Below are 25,044 nucleotides of genomic sequence, written 5' to 3'. Positions count from 1 at the left end.
CTATTCTCCACCTTGAACATGGAACAATCTTCAAAAAGATCTAAAATTAGAAACGCTTATATCCATCAGTGAATTTAAGGGCATCATAAAGAATGTGGTGACAGAGACGTGTGCTTGTTTTTCTTGAGAGGCCACTATGTTTGAATAGTAAAACTAGTAGAATTAGATTTTATTTTGGTCTGCAAAAAGAAATAAGTACATCATGTATTAATGTACAAATTCATGTAAAGAAATTTACAGCCTCTCACAGAAAACGGCAAATACTTAAATAGTACAGTGCAAAACTACCCTGGAAATCCAGAGTTCTCGCGAGAGCACAATTTGAATTTGCTCAGCGAGTCACTCTGGCAATCAGTAATGATGCTCATTACCCATGCCCTTGNCAGTTAGCTCCGCTGGTAGCGCTCTGGATACGTCACCCTGTGTATTGTTCTGATTGGTCGTAGTGTTATCCAATTGCATGCAGTGATATTTTCAAATGCATGCTTGGTGCTGCCCTCGAGTTGGGCCATTTTCATTACTAATAGCCAGACTCTAAATCTTTCTAGATTTGGGTCTGAATTTCCAGGCTAGTGCAAAACACTATAATAAAGTAATTTAAAGTAAGTTAGACACTAATGTAGTCAGAAAACACATGTTGTCCAGGCTGTTTGGTCCGCTTAAAAGAGTGCAGTGTGAAAGTGAACCGAACCAAATGAAGGTGTGAAATATTTCTGCATTCCCCGCCCAATCAAACCGAATCCCCCGGACTATCCTGGTGTGAATGCGCCCTTAAAATAGTACTTTTGTTACTTACTTTACATAACGTCACATGACATACATCACTAGTACGCGATGCTACACATACTAGCACAAAACATTGCTAGTAAAATAACATGACTGAGTTTTTGTTTCACACAGGACACAAACAAGCGGTTTTACAGGTGAAAGTCCAGAATTCTTGCTCTTTTAAACAGATGTTGTTCAGAGCATCAAAAAAGAAATAGCACGCCTGGTGCGTCCCACAAATGCTGCTAAAAGGTGCCTCAGTGCATCAGTATCTGATGCCAAGGGTCACTGACCAAACACTGGGAGTGCGTCCGGGTTGTTGGGCTGCTCATACCAAAACAATCTAAACTGATAAATACTACGGGTAGGAGGAAGAATATGTATTTTTGATTTTGTGGTGAAGGCTCTCACGTTGGTTGGTTTTTAAATATAAATCTATTATTGGCCTGGTTCCTTGTTATCTGTCTACATACATGTGCAGAAACCAAAATCAATACGGCCTTCGCTCTTGTAATATTCTACAAATGCTGGTTCCAAGGGTGAGAACAGAATTCGGCTAAAAAAAAAAAGCTCTGAATTATGCCGCTCCTTCATCCTGGAATAATCTACAGAAGGATCTGAAAGTGGCAGAGCTGATCACTGCGGGGGAATTCAAGTCGATTTTAATTTAATTTAATTGGATACTGTGTGTTTTTTATTAATTTGTTGCGTCTGTGTGCCTTGTAACAATGTTTTATGCTGCCCTCTTGGCCAAGTCACTCTTGAAAAAGGCTTTTACCTGGTTAAATAAAGGATATATATATAACGGTCCCTTCAAGTTATCAAGTAACAAATGAGCTGGTTACTGTGAGGCCTGTTGGAGAGACGGCCCGGCACAAGTGGTTTTGTTGCAGGTCAAGGTCACATCGGAAGTCCCCGTGTCTCGCTCGACAGGTCCAAGTGCTTATTTTGTTGATTGTGATGTGAGATGATTTCCTCACTGCCCTGAAGAGGAATGTGATCGGTAAAGTGAGAGGTTTTAAAACCTGCCCATCAGCCCCTGTGACCCTGTATGGCCCCGACTAACAACCAGAGCTGCCTGGGATGCTTGGGGCGAGTAACATAAGACAAATTCTGCGAGACACTCTTGCAATCCTGGTGTGGCACGCAGTCTTCTCGTCTCTCTGAAATACCTTCAAAGCCCTCACAGATATGCCAGCTTGGATACCAGGCTGCTTTTCACAGGTCATGCAACCTCCAGTCACCATTTTCATTTCTCCGGCATCTGTGTTGCTTGTTTGTTTGGTAAACATGTTACACCTGTCAGAGGTATGCCGGTTGCTAACGGGCCAAGTCCAGCAGCATTTATTATGTTCTGTGGCACTTTCCCCTTCTTCTCACCTCCCTCGTGTTTCCATCTGTTGCCCTCGCAGCGGTGAATACAGTAAGTGTGAAGGAGTGAATGTGTGAGGAAAAGCGTGCGTGTGTTTGTTCACGCATGTGCTCCATGTGTGGATGTGTCGGCACGCACGCGGGCACACAGAGGCTACTGGGTTGTTGTCTGGATTGCTGTCTTGTAATGGAGATAGAGACACTGTTTTTATTTATCCCTCCCCCAGCTGTCACTGTTGTGTCTGGAGCGTGTTCGCTGAACTCAGGGCCATGGGACACTTGGAGAACTGTCAAATCCACTAACCCTCCCAACTATGCAGAATGTTGCAGCCCAGAACACACCCTGGATTCTTATTATGGAAAACAAAAGCTGAGGGGGACATTCAAGAAATGTGCAACCTTTATCTGACTCTCCTACCTTTAAATCAGAGCAGGAAGAAATCTGCTTCTCATAATTATTTTCATTTAAAATGTATTCACAGAACATGGAGTCATGATGGTAAATAATGAGGGTTACAGTGGAGTTTTTTTCATTTATTTATTTATTGCCCTGTGACTTTTAACCTTAAGTATGGTGAATTCCAGAGCCACCAAATTTAGCTGAAAGATTTCAAATGTCTTGGATTACTAAGACAAAAATATCTCAACAACTCAACACCAATAAATCGTGAAACCACAAATAATTAGATCACTTTTATTCCCTTGAAGACAGCTTTGCTTAAAGTAGCAGTGTAGAAATACTTTATTACAATTAAAAGTCCAACGTTCAAAAGTCTACTGAAGTTAAAAAACGTAAGTATTATCAGCAAAATATACTGCAAGTGTTGAAAGTAAAACTACTCACTTTCCAGAATGGCCCCTGTCTGTAGTAATATTACTGAGGCGTGATATTTGAGCTTGTTGAGATCGAGTTAATTTTAATTATTTATATATTTTAGTCAGTTTATTCTCCTGCTGCATCACCCAGAAATAGCAGTACAATATTGCCTCTCATATTCAGTGGTTTAAAGTGGCAGACAATGGAAATACTCAAATACAAGTACCTGGTAACGTACATAAGTAAAGTACTTAGCTAATATACTTATATTTTAATGCACATCCTGTATTGAAACTGGTGCATTGATCTTCATTACATTTTACACACAGCAAATCTGCTTTAGCTTTAAGTGCGACAGGATGTGAGTCTACACAAACTCACAGACCCAGAACATGAGTCATATTAATATCAGGCCACTATTCACTCCTCAAAGGAATAGGTTGGCATTTCTGGAGAATAGGGACTTTAATCCCTGGAGATGAAAAGATTGATGCCACCATCATGTCTGTGCAATACTTAAGAAGCTACCGCCTGGAGCTGGTTAGCTTAGCTTAACATCAAAATTGTAAACTTAGAGGGTTTTCGTTGATTCATACCATGACAAAGTATGATTGCCCCCTTGCTGTTCCTTCACCACTTAAGTTTCACATTAGTAATATTGTTCCTTACTGGGGTACACTTGCGCATCATCCATGTGACATTTGTTTATGTTGTCACGACAGTGTAGAAAAGAGCGCCACCTTGGCATTATGCCTACTATTACAGTATTTATATTTTGGAGACAGTGACTACATTTACATGCAAAAAATATTCTGTTTTTTTGCCCTTTATAACGAAAAAGACAATGTTCCCACTAACCTGTTTACATGGTGAATGAAAAAAAATTCCACTATTCCAGTTCACATGCAGCCATGCATATTCTGAGTAACGTGCCCTAATGTGTCGTTTATCAGTCAGACTATGGAAAAGTTGAACAGCTGGAGCTGCTTGTGCCATTTTTATTCTTTATATCAAAGTAGCATATTGAAGTTTTTTGTAGGTTGCAGACTTGTTCTTCTCCCTTTCTTATTCCTTCAGCCACCTTCACGAAAAGGTCAGCGTTGTGATATTTGCACATACATAGCAAAAAACTTGTTGATATCAAAGCCTTTCACAATGATTAAAAGTAAATGTGTTTCTTCTTCCGACCACAAATGTGTCTTTCTTTCTAGGCTCTCATCTCCACTGCAGCCTTGCAAACTGTTGGCGAGTTAGTTTGTGGACAGCGTATCTAAGGGCGCATTCACACCAGGATAGTCCGGGGGACTCAGTTCGATTGTGTGGTGAATGCCGAAAAATTTCACACCTTCATTTGGTTCGGTTCACTTTCACACTGCTCTTTTTTAAGCGGACCAAACCGGACCATCCCGTTCAGCTGGCTTGGTCACCACAAAAACAATGGAGCAACACCAAATTTATACGCCTGCACCTCCTCACTACTCCTCGTCTGCCCATGAGACACTTCCTCTCTTTGGTTCGTTGGATAGTCCATTTGCATTTCCCACTGTAAGCGAACCGCACCAGGGTTCACTTGCAAGTGAACTGAGACTCCCAGTTTTTAAGTGGACCAGGGTTCGCTCGTTTGGTCCGCACCAGAGTTCAACTTAGCGTTCACACCACTCCAAACGAACCGAACTATCTGTGGAAGCGGACCAGAGTTCGTTTCAAGCGGACCAAATAGCGCCACTGTGAAAGTGTCCTAAGACAACGCACAAAGTTGCAGGCAAGAGGCATGTGTGTCGCAAAGTGCAGTAAAAAACTTGATTTAGACACATATTCTGAATGCACTGCACACATGTTCACATAATGCTTCTAAAAACCAAAAAATATCAGCATTTCCCACATCTTAATTGGAAAATGTTATATTTAGAAAAAGGCCCAAATCAGGATATCCAAACGGAATATGCTGTTTACATGACCTGTATTAGATTTGGAATATTGTTAATTCAGAATATCAGCATCACTGTTAGATACAACCTAAATGCCTTCACAGCTCTACTCACCAAGGCTTTTTGCATTAAATAACAGTCCACTTCCATGTTTTTGTACAGTTGGTTTTTATTCCTGATGTGAAACATATTCGAGTACATAAACTGTACACATTTTCAAGTGGACTTGGACATGGATCGACATACAGTGCCTGGGTACGGTGCACAGTGTTCACACTAATACTCAGACCTGGGCTCAGGTCCCTGATGTGAAAGGTTCCACAGTCTCCATTATTTTAAGCCCCGACAGAAAAAGTGTTTGTTCAGTTTTTATTCCTGTATAACACTGTAGGCTTACTAAAACTCCAATAAAGCAAATTAATATGATGAAATACCCGCGCTCAGCGCTGAGTCTATCATTGTTATTACAGTAAATAAACCTCACCACAGTGTACCAGTATGATTTTATTATAAAATGTCAAGTGTCAAGTGAGAGTGTGCTGACTGAGCTGCAGCTCCAGTCTGTACATGCAGCTTGTGTAACTGATGAAAATCACCATGCTGGCATGTATTCAACATTAGACGAGCACTATTCACTGATGATAGCGTTCTCTCTGCCATATTTCACATGTCAGACAGTATGTGAGAGCGAATCTGTGTTGCCATGTCAGTCATCCAGCTCCTTGTTTTAGGATGGCCCCATTAGACGCTGGCCAGACGGTCAGCAGCGGTGAGACTAAGCACTGATGACAAGCTGCTGGAAAGGCTGCAGAGGAGGAGAATGAGCAGAGTCGGCATGGGGAGCCTCAGACAAGTATACACACACACACACACACACCACACACTAAACCCACATTCATATTGAAACCCTCATACACATACGCTTCATAGCTGTCTGCAATCTGATACCCACGATAATATTTGAGTGCTGCAGTGGAAAACACTGTGTATGATTTATATCTGAGGTTTGATTTACAACAGTTTGTCATTAACTTCAATCAATATTGAATTCCATTTAGTTAAGATGACAGTTCAGCATTTGACATGCACCTTCTTGCCAACAGGGGGAAACAATAGTCTGCCTTCTTCTACATACAGAGACACAATGTGCAGCCATAGGAAATGTACTGTTTCAGTGTATTTTAAAATATAAGATTTATTCAAATGTTACAAACTGCTTCATCAGTGTTGTCTTCTATGGCTGTGTCTGCCTCAGCACTGGCACTGCTGTGTGTTTCTAAGTCTGATCTTGTGCCTGGGATTAAAGCGTAGACCTATCAGGTGAGTTCGTGCTCTACACTTTTAGCCTGTTAAACTCTGACACATCCACTGGCACCGAGTCCGTGTTTACAAGCTCACGTTGTGCAGCCACAAACCTTTATTTCAAACTCCAGCAGAGATTCAAAAGTCTTCCAAAGATAACAGATATAACAGGCAGAGTGTGAAGGAGATGTCAGTAGAATTATGCCGGAGACATCTGGTAATATACCAATCCTAAATTTTCACTTGGTGAGGACAGATTTAATGAAGTGCTGAAACAAGTAGAAGCTCATATTAAAACACATCTACAGTGTTTTAATGTAAATTTAAACAAGTGTGAGGTGCAATTTAACAGCAAAATTAAGTTTTTAAATCATAAAATACTATCTCTTTTAAAAATATAACTGACATCTGTAAAATGTATCCTGAAAAAAAGCCACTGCCACTCCTATTACGAGCTGCAGTGTTGCAATGGCTAGTATTGTTTTCACTGTGTGAATCTGTATCCCCTTTTACACTACCTGTTCAAGGTGGGGATATAGCGCCATTACACCGCATCTCCATCCTGTATTTAAGGTACAATGGCAGAATTTGTGGAATAATTTGTCTCGCCTCTGAGCCATGAACAGAGGTAGTGACAGCACCAAAGAAATGTCTGTTTGAATAGTAAGACGGGATCATGAGCAGCATGGGTGTGATGTGTTAAAAATGTGTTGTACGTGCGACCCATTTGGGAGATTTAAAAAGTAGCTAATAGCAGTTAGTGGCTAACTCAAAGAAGAACAATAGTGCCCGAAAATGTCCGCAAATTGGGAAAACAATGAAGTCTAGAAGCTACTTACCCTCCGAGCAGAGGACAAGATCAGCCGCTATACACCGATCAGCCAAAACATTCAAACCACTGACAGGTGAAGTGAATAAATTTGATCATCTTGTTACAGTGCAATGTTCTGCTGGGAAACCTTGGGTTCTGGCATTCATGTGGATGCTACATGACGTGCTCCACCCACTCAAACACTGTTGCAGACCAAGTACCCCCCCTCATGGCAACAGTACTCGTCCATGGCAGTGCCCCCCAGCAGTACAGTGTACCCTGCCACACCACAAAAACTGCTCAGGAATGACCCAAGGAATGTGACAAAGAGCTCAAGGCATTAACTTGGCCTTCAAATACCCCAGATCCCAATCTGATCGAACATCTGAGGGATGTGCTGATCCATGGTGGGTCCCTCTTGGATCGGACTTGGCTCTGACCTGTCAAGGCATGGACACAGGACCTCTGGAGGGTGTCCTTTGGTGTCTGGCACCAGGGCGTTACTTTCAGGTCTTTTGAGTCCTGTGGGTTGTGAGGTGGGGTAACAGCACATCCCATAGATGTTTGATCAGATCGGGATCCAAGGAATTTGGAGGTCAGGTCGATGCCTTGAGCTCTTTGTCACGTTCCTCAGGCCACTCCTGAGCCGTTTATGTGGTGTGGCATGAAGCATTGTCCTGCTGGGGGGCGACTGTGACTGAGGAGTGCCATTGCCTTGTGCACTGGTGTTTAGGTGGGTGGAGTGTGTCAGGTGGCATCCACATGAGTGTCTGCCATGGACGAGTACTGTTGCCATGAGGGTCGGTACTTGGTCTGTAACGGTGTTTGAGTGGGTGGAGCATGTCAAGTAGCATCCACATGAATGCCAGAGGCCAAGGTTCCCCAACAGAACATTGCACTGTAACAATATGATCAATGTTGTTCACTTCACCTGTCAGTGGTTTTAATGTTTTGGCTGATCGGTGTATAACAAATGGTAAATGATTGTTGTTGCCATGTTTAGCTATTGTCATTGTTTATAAAGTGCTGCTGTTGCTTGTGTTATATGTCACACTAGTGACTGACGCAGTTCCGCTACATGTCACACGCGTCACGCCTCTTTTGATTCAGTGATGTGGAAATGCTGTCTAAAATCACAGACTGGGGCAGAATGATGCCGCCATCATTTAGCTCTGTGCAAAAATGCAAGGGCAGCATAAAGAAGGGACTTCTTAGCCGCCCTATAGTGTGGTGTCCGTGTAAAAAAGTCATTGTAACTACCACAGAAGCTGTTTTGAGTATTTTGGCAGGCATTATAGTTGAGCTTGTTCTTGTTCAAGTATTTAACAGGTATATCATGCTTCAAAGGAAGATGACTCGTGTGAAATAATAGCAAAAGATGAATCAGGGCATTTTTGTCCAGCTAATGTTCCAGTGTTCCAGGTTTACTGTTGCAGCAACACATCATAGCTCAGTCCGTGGCTTGGGAACTGGAGGGTCACTAGTACAAGTCCCTGTACGGATCAAGTATGGTGTGTGGACTGGCAGCTGGAGGTGCCAGGGAGAGCAAAAGGATCAAAAAGCGATGCCACTGGGGCGTCGGTGGCTTAGTGGTAGAGCAGGCGCCCCATGTACAAGGCTGTTGCCGCAGCGGCCCGGGTTCGACTCCACCCTGTGGCCCTTTGCTGCATGTCACGCCCTCTCTCTCTCTCCCCCCTTCACGCTTGTCTGTCCTGTCAAATAAAGGCTAAAAATGCCAAAAAAAATCTTAAAAAAAAAAAAAAAAAAAAAGCGATGCCGCTATGAACACTTGTCCGCCACAAGCCAGTTATTCCTGTGGTAACTTTTCCACCTCCTGCTTAAAACCCAAAAGCGTCAGAAGGATGACGAGGCCTCGCTCTCACAGTGTGTATTCAAAAAATCAAGATCAAGATTAAGTGAGCTTTTACCCCTCATTTACACATGTGCTATACTCACGTACACTTCTAAAGCTACTTGTACTTTACTTAGAATTTTAATTTTGTGCTACTTTACAATTCTACTACACCAGATTTAAGAAGACAATTTTTTACATTTTACTTCACTACACTGATTCACATTTAGTTACATTTAAGATTTTCACATACAAAAACATATGGTAATAATTCCGCCTGGTGCACGGGCCCTAATTATATAAAATGTGATCTATTGTTATAGATTAAAATAACCACAAGTATATAAAAGAATTAATATTTGCTCCACTTTGACCAACTACAACATTAAAGTAGCATTTACATGTTAACACATCAGTAATAATGATCTTAACACACTGACAGAGGTCATTCTGCATTGTGAGTCCTTTTACTTTTGATTCTTGAAGCACATTTTGTTGCCAATACTCCTGTAATTTTACTTTGTTATGATTTTTAATATTTGTAATTGAGTATTTTATGTTGCAGTATTTCTAATTTTACTAAAGTAAATTATGTCTTCACCTCGTCCACTGCTGTCATGCTGTAGGAATTTTTTTAAGATACATTTTCTGGCATTGTTCAGTCAGCCAACGGTGACAGCCGAAAATCTTGGAAATACAAACCCCTGCCAAACCACAGTCTATCAGTGTGAAAACATACCAGCCATGAGCCATATGTCAAAACAGTGTTATTATCCTTTAAGAATGTTAATCACACTGGTCTGAGCTGTGGCCATCTCTGCCTCAAGGGCCTGTTTCCTCAGCAAGTGGAGCAGTTTATGAGTGAGGTTAAGATGTCAGTCTGAGCTGCGGTTAAAGACCAGCCCTCCTGACTGTCCCCCAGCCTGACCTCCGGCACAGGAGGGAAGAATGCGATGTCTTGACGCTAAGTGAGTGCCCCAGCTCTCCTTCCCTCTGACCCCTCCGCCCAGCAGCAGCAGCAGCCCTGAGGCTTCTTGTGTCAGCCACTGTGTCCCCAGCAACCTCCTCGCAGTTTGCAAATATGTCCTCGATATGGCTGGCATGTCGTACGCAGATGTCTCGGTGGCTGGAGATAAATTTGAGAGCAAGGAGATGTCAGGCTGGCGACAGCTGTGGGCTACAATTTCACCAGATGTCCGCCGTTGCTAACCTTCAGTGGACATGAGCTGGCCACCCCCTGGACGTACTTTACATGCACAGTAAATATTTTCTCAACACGAAGCTCATAGGAGGCGCAAACCAGAATTCGTTTGTCACGGCTCACATGGCCGCAGCCTTCAGGGGTCTGATTTATTAGATGTGGAGGCACGTACTGATGAGATGCAGCCTATGTTTTACTTAAAGAGAATCACAGCTGGAGCTGTAACAGAGACGCTCTGTGAGAAATAACATCTCCAGGGTTCACTGGATGTTCCTGGAGATGGAGTTCATGCTGAGAGAGGATTTTTAAAGGAACACTTCAGCCACAAAATTATCATTTGTATATCAGTTACTCACCATGTGTTGCATTGAATTCATGAAGAAAATTGTTCTTCTTGCCTCCACAGTGAACGAAGAATCCAAAAACAATGATGGATTGAAGCCACAGGGGTCCGCGATTAAAAAAAAAAGCAAAACTATATCAAAACATCCATTTGCAAACTCTCACAGACCTCGTGCAGTACAATCCAAGTCTCATTTATCCAGTCATATGCTCAGCAGTTCCAGCCGTTTTCACTTTCAGCTTGTCAAATACCACCACATTGTCAGTGGTGTCAGCGTCACTTAACATATACATAATTTTCACAGGAAATTTAGTTTCTGCTTGTTTTAGGTTTATGCAACAAAAGCACATAGTTAGGTTTAGAAAAATACATCATGGTTGGGATTTAAATTCACATAGGATCCAAACAGCAGGCTCACACGTACAGACTTTGTTTGACCCATCCACCACCCCTGGTACTTGCCGGTGGCGTTCCAAACTGACGCCACCCGCTGCCTATAGCACAGAGAAGGGTGACTCTGTGGTCGGTATCTGACGCTGATGACGACTGACAAAGGAGCATTATTTGACGAGTTAGGTTGTTGCCCTCTGCATCTAAAACTGATGCACCTGCTGCAGAAGGTGCCTCTGAGCATCCGTGTCTGACGCAATGCATGTAACAAGCATCAATTAACATGCCGTCTGTGAACGTTCAAAGCAAATGCAGGAGGGTACCTGACGTGTCATATTTAGACGTGTAGGTCCACTGACAAAGCGGCAGTATTTGACGAGTTGGGACACAAATGTGTTGGTACCTCTGCATGAGTTGTGTGAGGAGTTTTTAAATTCTTCGTTCACTGCAGCACAAGGGCGTCACTTTGTGTTGAAAAGAGGATTTAAGGTTCAGACGAAAAACATTTTTAAGTGGTCTTCTGCATATTTGATTTTAGGCAACGTAATGGAGGGGTCGGTATGAGGTCAGAGTAGGAAATTATGGCGGGTCTGAAATAAAAGGCCCATCAAAAGGTGTGGCCAAGGTCAGGGGTCGGCAACCTTCACTATCAAATGAGACATTTATGGACAAAAAAGGGAAAAAAAATCTATCCGGAGCTGCAATAAGCATTTGAGCCTCATAATAAAGGTCACACAGCCTTTTAAACTGATCTATCAACATTACTAATAAATCTAAATGAGGATTCATTAATATGTTTTAGCACAAGATGACGACTCTGCAGTGAGCTATTCATGATTATTTGTCCATGCACTATTGAATTTTCCCTTTTTGAATTTATTTAGGAAGACTCAAGACTACTGTCGCTACACTAGTGATGTTTTTAGAGGAAAAGGCACCAGGTCACATGTATGACACACATTTTAGTTGATAAAGTGTTAAAACATTTTTTGAATCAGTGTATAGGCTGCACATTTTTACAGTTGGAGAATGAAAGAAGCACTTCAGACCTGTAATTTTATTATGCTGATCTGTTCTGTGCACATGACATTTATTGCACGTCTGTCCGTCCTGGAATAGGGATCCATCCTCAGTTGCTCTTCCTGAGCATTTTTTGGGGGGAGTTTTTCCTTATCTGCTATGAGGGTCCAAAGGACAGAGGGATGTTGTATGCTGTAAAGCCCTCTTCATAAATAAAATTGAAAATTAAAATGTTAAAAAAGAAATACAGTTATTAATTTCCATATAAGTTTCTGTTAAAGTCACAAGGAGCCACTTGAGAGGAGCTTAAGGTTGCAGGTTGCCTACCCCTGGGCTAAGCTTCTACCAGGGGTTTTGTTCCAACAATAGGGCAGACAAATAAGCAGTGGAGGTTCAGGGGTCCGACCACAGGAAATTTTAAGCATCAAACACATAATTTCATTTAAAGACTTTGGTGTTCCTTTATGTAAAAAACAAATGTCAGGTTGCAGGTGACAATTCAAAATACAAAAATGTAATGGTATGCAGTGAGGCTCTGAGATATTCTGTACTACTGTCAAATATTTATTCTACAGTAGATCAACTCTTCTCATTTAACGTTATCCCTACTGAGTCAGCACACATGTAGACATGATTTACAATGACACATTCATTCATTTGAATTAACTGGACGTTAGTAGCTCAAGTGATGTCATGTTCACAGAGAGGATGGAAAACTTGATGAAGAAAGAATGAGTCATTTTAAAATCAGTCGGCTCGGGGATTTTATTTTATTTTATTTTATTTATTTATTTTTGTAGCGAACGTTACGTTTTTTGGACAACGCACATTTGTTTCTTTTATATTTACATTGTATACTTTCTTATTGTGTAAATAACCCTTTTTTAAGGCATTCTCATTTGTTTGTTAACACTTCTCAGTGCAGGCGAGTTTTCTTCATGAGTTCAACCGAACACTGGGTGAGTAGCTGATATACAACTGATCATTTTATGGGTGAAATGTTCCTTTAAAGTGCACAGTTCTTTGGGTTTTTTTTGTCCTTTTGTTCCAAACCTGCTGGTGGCACTGTGACGCCTTCCTATTGGTCAGACAGCGCTGACGGGTGTGATGTCTGTGTGTGGACAGAGTTTACATTCCAGCAGTCCTCAGTCTACCACGAGACATCGGGTGCCATCGACAAGGCTGTGGCATTTCCTGTTGTGCCATGGCATATACAGTTCTGACTCTGGCACAGGGTGCAGATTGGTCACAGACGCTCCCTCGGTCAGTTCAGCGAGATTTGAACCGAGCCCGAAACGACTTAAGTTACATTTCCATGCTTCCTGACATTGCTGAAATCTATTCAACCCCTTTTAAAATTGTTTTGATAAGCCCGATAGTGTGGTGTTTTGAAAGGCCTCGCATGGTGAAAGATAAGCCTCTTTTCTTTGTGCGATGACTCTCTGTGACGAATACTGACAGAGGGAGAAGAGGTGTGATGACGCCTGTGCGTGTGTGTGTGTGTGTGTGTGTGTGTGTGTGTGTGTGTGTGTGTGTGTGCATTCTATGGCAATGCCTTCACAGAATCACCTTACAGTAAGTTTGGCACTTGAACTATTTGTCCGAGTTCACCCCATGGTTGATTTCTTTCCCATCCTTCGCTCTCACAGCAGTCCACCTGAGGCTGTTGGAGCAGCTTGCTTGTGTGTGTGTGTGTGTGTGTGTGTGTGTGTGTGTTGCAACTGAGCAGAGTTACTTGGCTGTGCCAGAACGGGGTGGGGCTGAAAAGGAGCAATTCGGCGTCTGTAGATTACACGGAAAAGCTGACTGATGACATATTCGTCACATTTTCCACCCTTCCTCTTATTTTCCCAAAGAAAGCCAGGTGAATAATGGACGCTAAAAACCCAACAATGCATATCATGTCACACCCCAACAACAGCGCCGTACATTTAAACACACCACCTTGAGATGTGTTTGCTTTAGCAGTGAAAGTTCAGAGATTTGTCATCAGGTGGGTTTTTTCTCAGCGTGGCTCTGAGATCTTTTGGGATCACTTAACTCTGCTGCATATGAGCGTCTGTCAGGATTACACATATTTCAAATGGTTTATGTGCCTGGTGTAGCAGTAACAAGCTGTACTGTAGGAGCTGAGTGAGGAGAGACTGAGTGCAGGAGGCAAACGGGATCCATCCAGAGGCCCCTGAGGCTCAACAAACCTGTCCTGCAACCTTCTCCGCCAGCCTGCTGGTGTCTTTAGAACAGATTTGTTTTTCAGACCTGTTATTTTCCTGCTTGGTTAACACTGACTTCCAGTATTACAAAGCAAAAACAAACTTAGGAGGAACAACAGTATATTTCACTCATGCATAGCAACACTGTTCAACCGTAGTGTTCCTTGTTAACATGATAAACTGGGATTTTTGGGGGGGGTTTTGTAACCTGTGTGATTGTTGGTTATTATTCTGGCTAATGTGTGATTTCATATGAGATAAACATTTTCCCAGGAAGTTCATGAAGTGACTCAACAACACCTCTGTTCTTTGCTCCACCTTCCTTTGGTTAATTTGACTAAAGTATAATGTTAAGATTTGTTGTTATCCAGTGGTTGTGTTTTACATATTTTCAGTATCAGTCAGGAAATCAAACGTCCCATATCTTTCATTATCAGACTGTATTATTCCATAGTGATGCCGCTAAGACACATGTTCAGCATTTTTGTTGCTGTTCACCCAAAGGATGATTAGGAATAAATAAACACATTATGCATAACTATTATTTATATGTTCCTCTTATCAGCCGCGACAACTTTGCAATGGCTGGTATTGTTTTCACCTTGTGAGTTTGTGTGTGTGTGTCATCACGGCAAAATGTGGTCCAGGTCACACCAATTGTTGCATGAGATTCCACACAAGCAGTTTTGAGTATTTGCCAGGTGTTTACATGTCTGTCTGTCTGTGGACAGATTTTGTCATTGCGATAACTGTGCAAGATGCAGTTATGAAACTTTATAGGTGTGTAGTTGAGATCAAAATGAAGTTTCTGAGCAAGAGGGCCAGTCTGTAGTCTTTAGGGTGTGTTCATGTGCTACAACAGCCGAACTTCATTGCTACTAGTTCTTTGATGTTGGTTTGGTGTGTCCGGGCCTTTAATTGTGGATTGCTATATCACAACTGGAGTTATCCCGTCGCAAGATGGTGTCCAGTAGAGTTTTATTTTCTGCACATGGTTTCAGCTTCTAAGCTAATCGGTTGCTGTAAAGTTTGGCATTTTAACATGGAGGTCTATGAGGACTGACTGGCTTTAGGAGCCAGCCTCAAGTGGACATCAGAGGAACTGCAGTTTCTGGCATTTCCGTGTTGTCTTCATTTTACTTTCAGCCCCACAGGTTTCCACTTGGTTTCAGTGCCTATCTCTTTAATCCCCCTCCAGAAAAAGCCCAGTCTGCTCTTATTAGCCAGCGTTTCTGGGTCTCCCGTATCTTTGTGTCTCTGCATCATCATTGCAGCTGAGGATTGACTGTAACGGAGTATGGCGTTACTCGTGAAAAAAACAAAAAAAACAATAAAAGCTTCAAAACCAAAACCTTCACAAGTGGACATGTTCCTGGAGGAATCTGATCCGAAATTGCGGACAAATTACCTACATCAGCAACCAACATTTCATGTTACCCTGAGTTTAGCGTGTAGCAGTGAATGTGCATGCTGGCAATAAAATTACATATGATACCACCATTTTGCAATAGTAGGAATGATACGATACAAGACGATACGATACGATACGATGCGTTATATGATACGATGAATTACGATACGACACGACACGACATAATATACTTTATTGTCCTGTGGGGAAATTTGTCTTGAACTCAGGAGCTGCACATGTATTGCTGCCTTACAGTAATAATTCAGCAGAAATTTGAAGCATACACCATAAAAACATCAAGCAACATTATTTAAAATCTTAATTGAGGTTGATGTGGTCATGATAGAACACTATGCTGTGAATAAAAATCTAAACTCAATAGTGTAGTGATATATTTGGTTTTAGTTTCTTTATTAGAGCTGTGATTTGGTTGTAGTGAACACAAAGGGTTAATGAGTAACCGAAGGTGTCTGAACTCCCTGTTAGTGCTGAGCCAGGTGTCACTCACACAGGCTGCCAAGTGACTCAGACTCCACTTTCGTTATGTGATGTGAAGCTTGACACTGACACCGCCGTCTAACAAACGCCACTTATGAACTTATCAGATGTGGTGGTCCATTCGCCCCCAATCAGCATCCGTATCCCAAAAACATCACCTGCTGCGGAGGCCTTTTGAAAAGAGCGTAACTGGCCTTCAGTGTGTCCCCATGTCTGTTTCACACGTGGCCACGACACCTAGACAGATGCACAATCACAAACCCTCGCTGAGATGGACGTGTGACGCTATCCCGCTGGAACCTGGTCTACCTGACACTGCAAACATTCCTGTCCCGTTGCCTCCCGCTCCCCTGGATCAACTTTCATATGTGGTCATCGCAGTGTAAATTCTCTCAGCCTATCAATTAGCAAAAGAGGATTACACGGGCCTCTGCTTGAGCTGACGTCACCTCCTGTACATGGAAAATAGGTCGGGGAATAAAGAGAGTGAACAACTAATAAACTCAGAGTCATTGTTTAGTGTTGAAGGTCATGCTGTTTTATTGAATCTGACTCACAACGAGAATTTAACTGTGAAATCAACACCGATAAAAGCGAGCCCGTCTTCTCCTGTTAAGCCTTATGAAGAGTGTGAATACAAGATTTGTTTCTCTCTATATAAAAGATAAAGTGTCCCAGTTTTGTGGTATTTGGGGATTTTTGTTGTTGTTCTGGCTTCAGGATGTCGAACATGTAATTGTCTGATGGCTTCGGTATGTTACAGATTAACTATATCCATCTACTCATCAGAGACTCTAAGAAATGCCTCTGAAAGATCCACTTTCATCCAAGCATCCCAGAACACGGACAGCGTGTTTTATTTTTAAAGCATATCCGGTGACAAAGGACACTTCAACCCCTTGCTTAGATTACATGTGGACGAGTGTAAGCTCATGGATGGAGGGGGGTAATGTGTCTTTGAGCCGCCCCCAGGCATCATTATGTCCTACGCATACATGCTTTTTAATGGGTTGAGGGGCAGACCAATCACACTTGTCAACCTGTTGCCAGGATACCGGCCGTGTGGTTGCTAAACATCGCTCCACAACTTTTACATCATGGACTATATTTCTGAAAGTTAGAATATGAAAGATTGTATTACCTCACAGAAGTGCTGAAGCAGGTCCTGGGAACACCTGCTCTTTGAGGGTAAAATATCATCACCCCTGCTCCTGAGTGCAGACAATTTCCTCTTTTAATGCCTGCTCTGCTTTGAGAAGATGATTACCATCTGATCCGGGTAAAGCGTCTGCCTAGAAATGATTAGTAGAGCAGAGCAACATGTTTAGTAGCAGTGAGGATTGTAAGTTAGGTGTCATGTGATTTATGTCTGGTGTTAATGGTTCAGTTACATTTTATCTTTAGCTTGCTAATGAACAAGATTCAGCAGCAGGCTGAAGCCTCATTTAGTTATTTTCAGCGCAGTCGCCAGAAAAAATAGTTGGCATTGTACGTTTTTGTAAACCACAGATACTTCACATTTGTATGTTTCATACTTGTCATATCAATGTTTCTAAAGTGACGTAGGTGTGATTACATGTATGTAAGCTGACTTTGTCATTGGCAGGTGGAGGAGACGGTGGATGGCGTGACCTTGGCCGTATGGCTGCCAAGCTGCAGACCACTTCGCAACCATCAACAGACATCAGCAACATTTCCTGACGTGATTGTGCCACCAAAAGCAGGTATTTTAAGCCAAAATATGGTATTTTGCTCACCATAACCAAATAAATTTTGTGCCCAAACCTAACCCTGGGGTCGGCAACCTGTGGCTCCAGAGCCACATTTGTACATAAAGTATGTAAAGTATAAAATAGAAGTATTTGTATTATGCTACAATGTTTAAGACTAGTTTGTAAAATATTTAAAAGTATAAATATGTATCGTGCTAAGTCAGTAATGCATGACTTAAATCTATTGAATTAACATTTAAAAAAAATCTCGTACCTCCTACAGTAATCAAAGTACTGTAGGAAAATTATATATCACTTAATAACGGCTGTTTTTTAACATTTTATTTTATTGTTGTAGGCCTTGTACTATTCTCACGTTCTCAATTGTAAAAATTTGTAGCCTGTACACAGAATAAAAAATGTTCCTTTAAATTTTGCTCAACTTCATTAGCGCTGGCTTGACTTGGATTTCCCCAGCAAAGCTAACTGTGGATTCCAGATCGAAAGAAAGTCTTGGAGGACAACGCTTCAAGTTAAAGTACCAAATAATCATTAATCATACACAATCTGCCCATTGCAGAGTAGCCACCTTGTGATAAAATGTATTGATAAATGCTCATTTAGACCTATTAGTAATGTTGATGGGTGAATTTAGACTTACTCTTATCTCCATTACAAGGCTCAAATATGTTTCACAGCTCCAGGCAGATTATTTGATGGCTCTTTTGATAGTAAAGGTTGCTGACCCCTGACCTAAATACACGTTAACCACAGTGTTGTGAAAAAATAAATAACGTAAAATGTTAATATATAACCTGCATAGTAATGCACTATTGACCTATGGCTAAGCCACACCCCCCTCCACTCACTCGGACAAACTATCAACATTCAGTGACCGGCGCTTTGGCAGGTGTCACAGTACACGGCATTTCGCAGGAGGCAATTTATATTTTTGGGGGGCATAACAATCAGATGTCACTAGCTGTGTTTCCATCCAAAAGTGATTCGAATCATTGGGAAATGCGCATTAAAAGAAATATGAATCCTGTGTGTTTCCATTAAATGTACGGACTTTGGTGAAAACTACGAACTCGCGCGAGTTTTCCATAGAACCGGAAACAAAACAAATCTCACATTCTTCCCTGTTTCTGGCAGTTGGCAACCAGCTTATAAATGCATTACTGCCTTCCTGACCCGGAGTGTGGATATCACCATGGAGAGAGGTGCGNTTAAATGTACGGACTTTGGTGAAAACTATGAACTCGCGCGAGTTTTCCATAGAACCGGAAACAAAACAAATCTCACATTCTTCTTCGTTTTCTGGCAGTTGGCAACCAGCTTATAAATGCATTACTGCCTTCCTGACCCGGAGTGTGGATATCACCATGGAGAGAGGTGCGCTACGTCAGACTTAATTCGAACATAAGTGTTTCCATCACCCGTTTTGCCAATCAACATTTTTTCGAATCAACAGAAACCTGGCTGAAGCGAGCACCTTTTAGTTTGTGCGAATCAGGGGATTTTAATTCGAATTTTGGCGTTTCCATCATAATATTCCGATGCGATACTTCTAGATGTGCATCTAAACAGGCTGATGGAAACATGGCTATTGAGAAGTAACCAAAAGGGCCTAAACTACGCATTGGAGGATATATTCATCATTTTATTGTTGAGAAGGTCGATGAAAAGCTTAAATTACAAGACAAAATTTACAGGTCACAGTGCACACTTGTGAACCGCATCTCGTTGCGTCACCATCAAAGACAACAAGTTAAGGTGCCACTGAAGTTAAGGTTTTTGGCTCAGAATATGAGAAAAGGATAACGGCCTTTTTACCATCTTTACCAAGAGTGTCTCTCCGTTAGTTTGGTGCTACAGTATTTACACTGAATCATTCAGCATAACGTTTGCCAACCTTTGTTATCTCTGCCATTACAGATAAGTTAATGAAGCTAAGCTCCAGAAGTTAACGTTAGCTTAACTAGAGCCCTTTGGACAACAGCTAACAATGATGTACGATCACCAAAGTACAAAACTAGAACAAAATAGGCTAATGAACTCCCAGCAAACAAGGTGACATGATGAACAACGCAGCTAGGAGCTAACGTTAGGCTAACTTTAGCTAACGTTAGCTAGAGATGTTAAAGATAACTTTATATTTCTTTCCAGCAAAGTGACAATATGTTGCCTCAAACACAATGTTGACTTACCTTAGAACAGATGTAGACATCATTGTTAATCTTATTCACGTTGAGTTGATGTTGTGGTCTAACGTTACCACACAACTTTATCCAAAGGAGACACTTTTCTCGGTTGAGATGTGGTTTAAAGTGTAAAAAATACACCTGGTCGCCCAGCCTCTCAGGATACCTTGTGTCAGAGTTGCATGTACCCCATGCACACCGTTTGACCATTTTTAAATTTCAAATCTCCGAAAAAGCTCATAAAACCAAACCAAACTGACTTTCTGTAATGCATTTCAATGGATGTCTGGGAATGGCTATACGCACTGTGATTGGCTCATCGCGTTTGAGGGCGGGACTTAACCATAGGTCAATTGCTACATATCTGTGTTTTGCAGAAATGTTCAATGCCAACATTTATTCTGGTGATTGGGTTGTTATTGTAGTGCTGTCAGATGGGGGTTCAGGTACATTTTTGGCTCAGAAAAGCTGTCAAATAATCCGCCTGGAGCCGCAAAACATATTTGAGCCTTATGAAGGTAACAGTAAGTCTAAATCAACATTACTACCCAGCCAACATTTGTAAATGGATGGAAAAATATATGGGATTGTCCACAGGTTCACCATTGGTCCTATGCCAATTGCCCACATGGGTGAGTTTATCTTAGTTGGCCCCAGATAAGATGTCAATTTTGGGCCCATACCTACTTCATAGCCAGGTAGCTCTAGCATAACCAATGTGGGGCCCACTTGATTAACCCAAACCATGTGGGCAACTGGCATGGGGCCATTATGGAACTTATGGGCAATCCTATACAGAGCCCATTTACAACCCACATGTGAACTTGAATATCACAATCATGCATGTAATCGTGTGGTAATAAACCGTGTTTCAGCTCATGTCCCCACTGTGAATGTGAAATGATCCTGTGCTACGCTAACACCACGCCATGAGTGATGCTGACTGACATCAAAAGACAGCAAAGACAGGTTTAGTGTTGGATTAGCTGTGATTGATGGTTTGCGGTTCACTGGTTGTCATCTGCGTCTCAGATCTGGGACTGGTTGCTGGAAAGCTTTGATTGTGTTTACCAAAAGTGCTCCGCTTCAGTCCAGGATGGGATTCTGTGCCCTTGGGAAGAAAAACAAAGCGTTCGACTGGTACTCGTTTGAACCGGCGCAGGATTTAATCCACAGTTTCATGTTTTAGTTTAGTCTGCAATCCCTCGTTGCCTGCTGGTGATATATACTGTACACAGGCTTCTGTTTGAGGAAGTTTCCAGTGTTCTCTGAGAGCAATGCTCCACTACAGACTATGCTCTGTTTCAGAGTCTGCATTCAGATCAATAATATTAATATTAGTACAGCATGCTGTATGATCCATTTATATAAGAACAGTTCCGGTTTAGGAGGGTTTTTTTTTTATAATTTTGAAAGTTAAGAGTCGCAGTTTGTTGTAAAAATGTTAAAGTGATGTCATAACTCTCTCTCCCACTGAAGTTATAATGTCTCTGTGTTTTGTACCAGGATATAGATCAACTTGGAGTGGGTGTCACAGTCACGTCACAGCAGGTGCACGTGCACACCAGAGAGAAATGGTTGAGATACCATGAATAGAAATGTCTTGTTGTGTTGCTGGATATCAGAACAGGAATACAAACAAAAAAGATAACCTTCATTTTTATAGAAAACCGTTGCCGAGGACGCCGCTTGAAGCTAAACAGAGATCTTTCTGGTTGCTAGAATTTGATGTAAACAAAAAAATTGACTGCAATTCATTGAGCCCCACAGATACAGCATATGAAATATTATTTAGGCCTATATTCACATATACACCTAGTGGCAGCTGTAGAGAAACCTCTAATAATATGACAGTGAACGGCAGACAGCTGAAGATAATATGTCATGGTGTGTTTCTGCTGCACGGTACAGCTCAACTCAACTTGACTAGCGTCGGTACCAGGGGTCTCATTTGTAGAACAGTACGCAGGATCCATACTGAAAACGAATATACGGACAAAAGCCAAAAATGTCGTGCAATATAGTAAAAGAGTGATTCCAGAGAGAAGCAGACAGAGGGGTCTACAGTCTGTGTTTGAAGGATATATCCAGGATGTCAAACTGACTCAGCAGCAACAACAGGTTAAAAAGACAAAGATAGTTAGAAGCTAAAGTCTAACTATAGGCTACAGATCACAGTGTAAAAGTGAACCACCACATCACTGCTGGTCGCCACACAAGACAATGAATATAAAGGGAAACTTTGCTGATATTGAACCAGCTGTGTGGCATCGCAGTGTGTGCAGATGAACCGTGTTTTGCTTCCCCGCCGCCAGCACCTGGACTTCCACTGCCGGATCTCCACCACCGGGCAGGCAAGGATCTCCAGGCAGAGCCAAACACCGTTCATCTGCACACACTGCGATGATGCACAGCTGGTTCAATATTGGCGATACTGACATTTTGTAGACCCCTCTGTCTGCTTCTCACTGGAACTGCTATTTAATTTTTCCAAAAATATAATATTTTGTCAGAGAGCAGTTAGTTACAGTGTGGGCCCGACAGCTTGACGGACCATCACAAAGGGGCGGGGCTTAGCAAAGGGTCAGTTGAGCCATGCCTCACCATGCAGTGGAAATGTGGCATCAGTGTTGTGTTGTGTTTCTTGTTCTGCTGCCAAAACGTAATAGAAACACAATAATATATGTCACTGTTACGGTCATTTTTTATTTCTTTATGAAGCCCTTTTTTAGATTTTTTTTTTTTTAAATTACCTTTTCCTTTATTCAACAGTTAAACCACAACAAATTATTTCTCATAATTAGTCATGTGGCGTATAAACCTCTAACAAACAAATCTGGTTCCAACTGAAGGTAGTTACACTGGAAGCATGATCCACACCTGGCTCACTGCCTTTTTGTTGCCGCAGGCAAGTCAGATTTTCCCAACGCGACAACAGCCTGAAATCAGGTGTAAAAGTCACTGTGACAAAAGACACACAAAACAAAGTTGAATCACACCGTGGGAAAGCATTTATAATTGTCTGGGAGTCTGAATATTACCACAAAAGTGATTCAGGGAAAAGAAATACAGGTTCGACTGGTCACATGGGAAAGCTCATGTTAGTTTACAGCTCTTTACCTCTGGCGCTGTCATGGAAGAAGTGCAGGACTGGTTGTATAAGGTTTAAATATTTCATGCTCCAGGAACTGGATTTATATCATTCTACTGAAAGTTATAAAATGTTTTGATTCATTTTGTTCTATACGATCCTTCCACTTCAGACCCCTTGAACTTCTCCCATTGTGCAGTTAAAATAGAGGTTTCCCTATAGGGGTGTCATGAACAATGCCAAGTTGCTGGGCAGTTTAGTGCATAGGCTGTAAATTATCACCTCTCAGACACTGCACCGGACACTGGCAGTTTTGACTCATCTGGATTTCCCCTGCATTAGTCACCAACTGGAATATACACACAGACGCACACAAGTATGCCCACATAACCCCCTCACTGTGTGAGAGTGATTGGCCACAGTGTGGTGTGTGTGACTGACACTGATAACACATCTCTCTGTAGTGCAGCAAACGTCGGGGCTACTTCATCAGCTGCTCCGCCAACTGCTCTTTGGCATCCCGTATGTAAACTCTAGACATTAATAAGGCCGTGTGAACGGGGCCTCATAATGCCTTCAGGACAATGAACACACCAAAACGAATTAGGCAGATATTGGGCTGCACAGTCACACAGGCTGGCTGCCATCTATGGTTTTCACTGCAGATATTGTAGATTAAATCGAGCTTAGCGTTAGCTTTACGAGAATAATAACCTCATTAGACATTGTGTGCACTGCTCATGATGGCAGCACCAGAGCTGTCGCTGACGTAGCTGCCAACTCATAAACACACATACATGTCAAATGAAGTAATACGGGGTTCGGTGACTGGGTCCCAACAACGGCTGAGCCTGAGAGTAATTAATGATGTAAGGGTTTCACATGTCGCTGTAAATATCAGATTTAATGACACTTTGAGGTCAGTTTGTCCTTGTTATGTTGAGAGGTGGACACAGTCAAAGCCACAGCGTGTGTAAAAGGTTTATTAGAGGGAATTTGTTGTATTAATAATATAATAATCACCTGGGACTTTTACAAGTGGGTTTTCACAGTAGTTGTGATTATGGGCGTTTATTTTTCAACTGAGGAACTTTATTTAAGAGAGCTGTGTGATTAACAACTGATATCTGCAGCAGTGACCTTGGGGACTAGTTGCTTACACAGGCAGACGGTCACAGTGCAGTGACACTTGTTTTGATTCAGTGCACATGGTAACAGCAGTGGTGTCTTCTTCAACGTCTGACATGCAGCTTTTCTATATTTTATTCATGGAACAACTTTTTTCTGTCAGAATATTTGATTAGAAATTGAAGATGGGCTTATTTTTTTATATTTTTATTTTTTGTTAATTAACAAATCAAATTAGTTTTAAATGTAATCACATTTTTTCCCCCTGTTAAAGGTTTTTTTTGGGGAGTTTTTCCTCATCCGCTGTGAGGGTCCAAAGGACAGAGGGATATTGTATGCTGTAAAGCCCTCTGAGGCACATTGTGATTTGTGATATTGGGCTTTATAAATAAAATTGAATTGAATTTCATCTTTCATCATACTTCAGTCCAAATCCTGTGGAATAATCTACATATGTTGCCTTGATTTTATTACAAGTGGTCAAAACAGGAAGTGGAAAAAGTGGTCAAGTTGTGCTGTAAGATCACTGTCGTTACTTTTAATAACCTACAGCATCTGTATGAAGAGAGGGTCACCTCTAAAGCTTGGTCTATTGTCTCAGACTCTCAACATCTCTGCCATGTTGAATTTAATGTGCTTTCATCAGGGCGGAGGTTTTGCTTCCCTAAATGTAGCACTAGGTGTTATAGATTGTTCTTTGTTCCGTCTGCTATCGCTTATCTTAACCAGCAGTGACCACTAATTGTCCATGATTTACCCCTGACTCTGTGTGTTATGTATTGTACTATCTGTTTTGTTTTACTTATGTCTACTGTCTGTATCCTAAATTGCCCCCAGGGGACTTTAAGGTTTTACCTTACTTTACCTTATTTATTTATCACAGTCATCTCCGCCAAAGACGGCAACAGCAGAGTGGGCAATTAAACCTAATTACTCATGTTTATACACAAACTGTTGTATTTTATAGCTCTGTTAGTGGCAAAG

Source organism: Epinephelus moara, chromosome 10, assembly GCF_006386435.1.
Source record: "Epinephelus moara isolate mb chromosome 10, YSFRI_EMoa_1.0, whole genome shotgun sequence".
Taxonomy (NCBI): Eukaryota; Metazoa; Chordata; class Actinopteri; order Perciformes; family Serranidae; genus Epinephelus; species Epinephelus moara.
The sequence above is the reverse complement of the archived record's forward strand: the minus strand, read 5'-3'. Positions refer to the sequence as shown.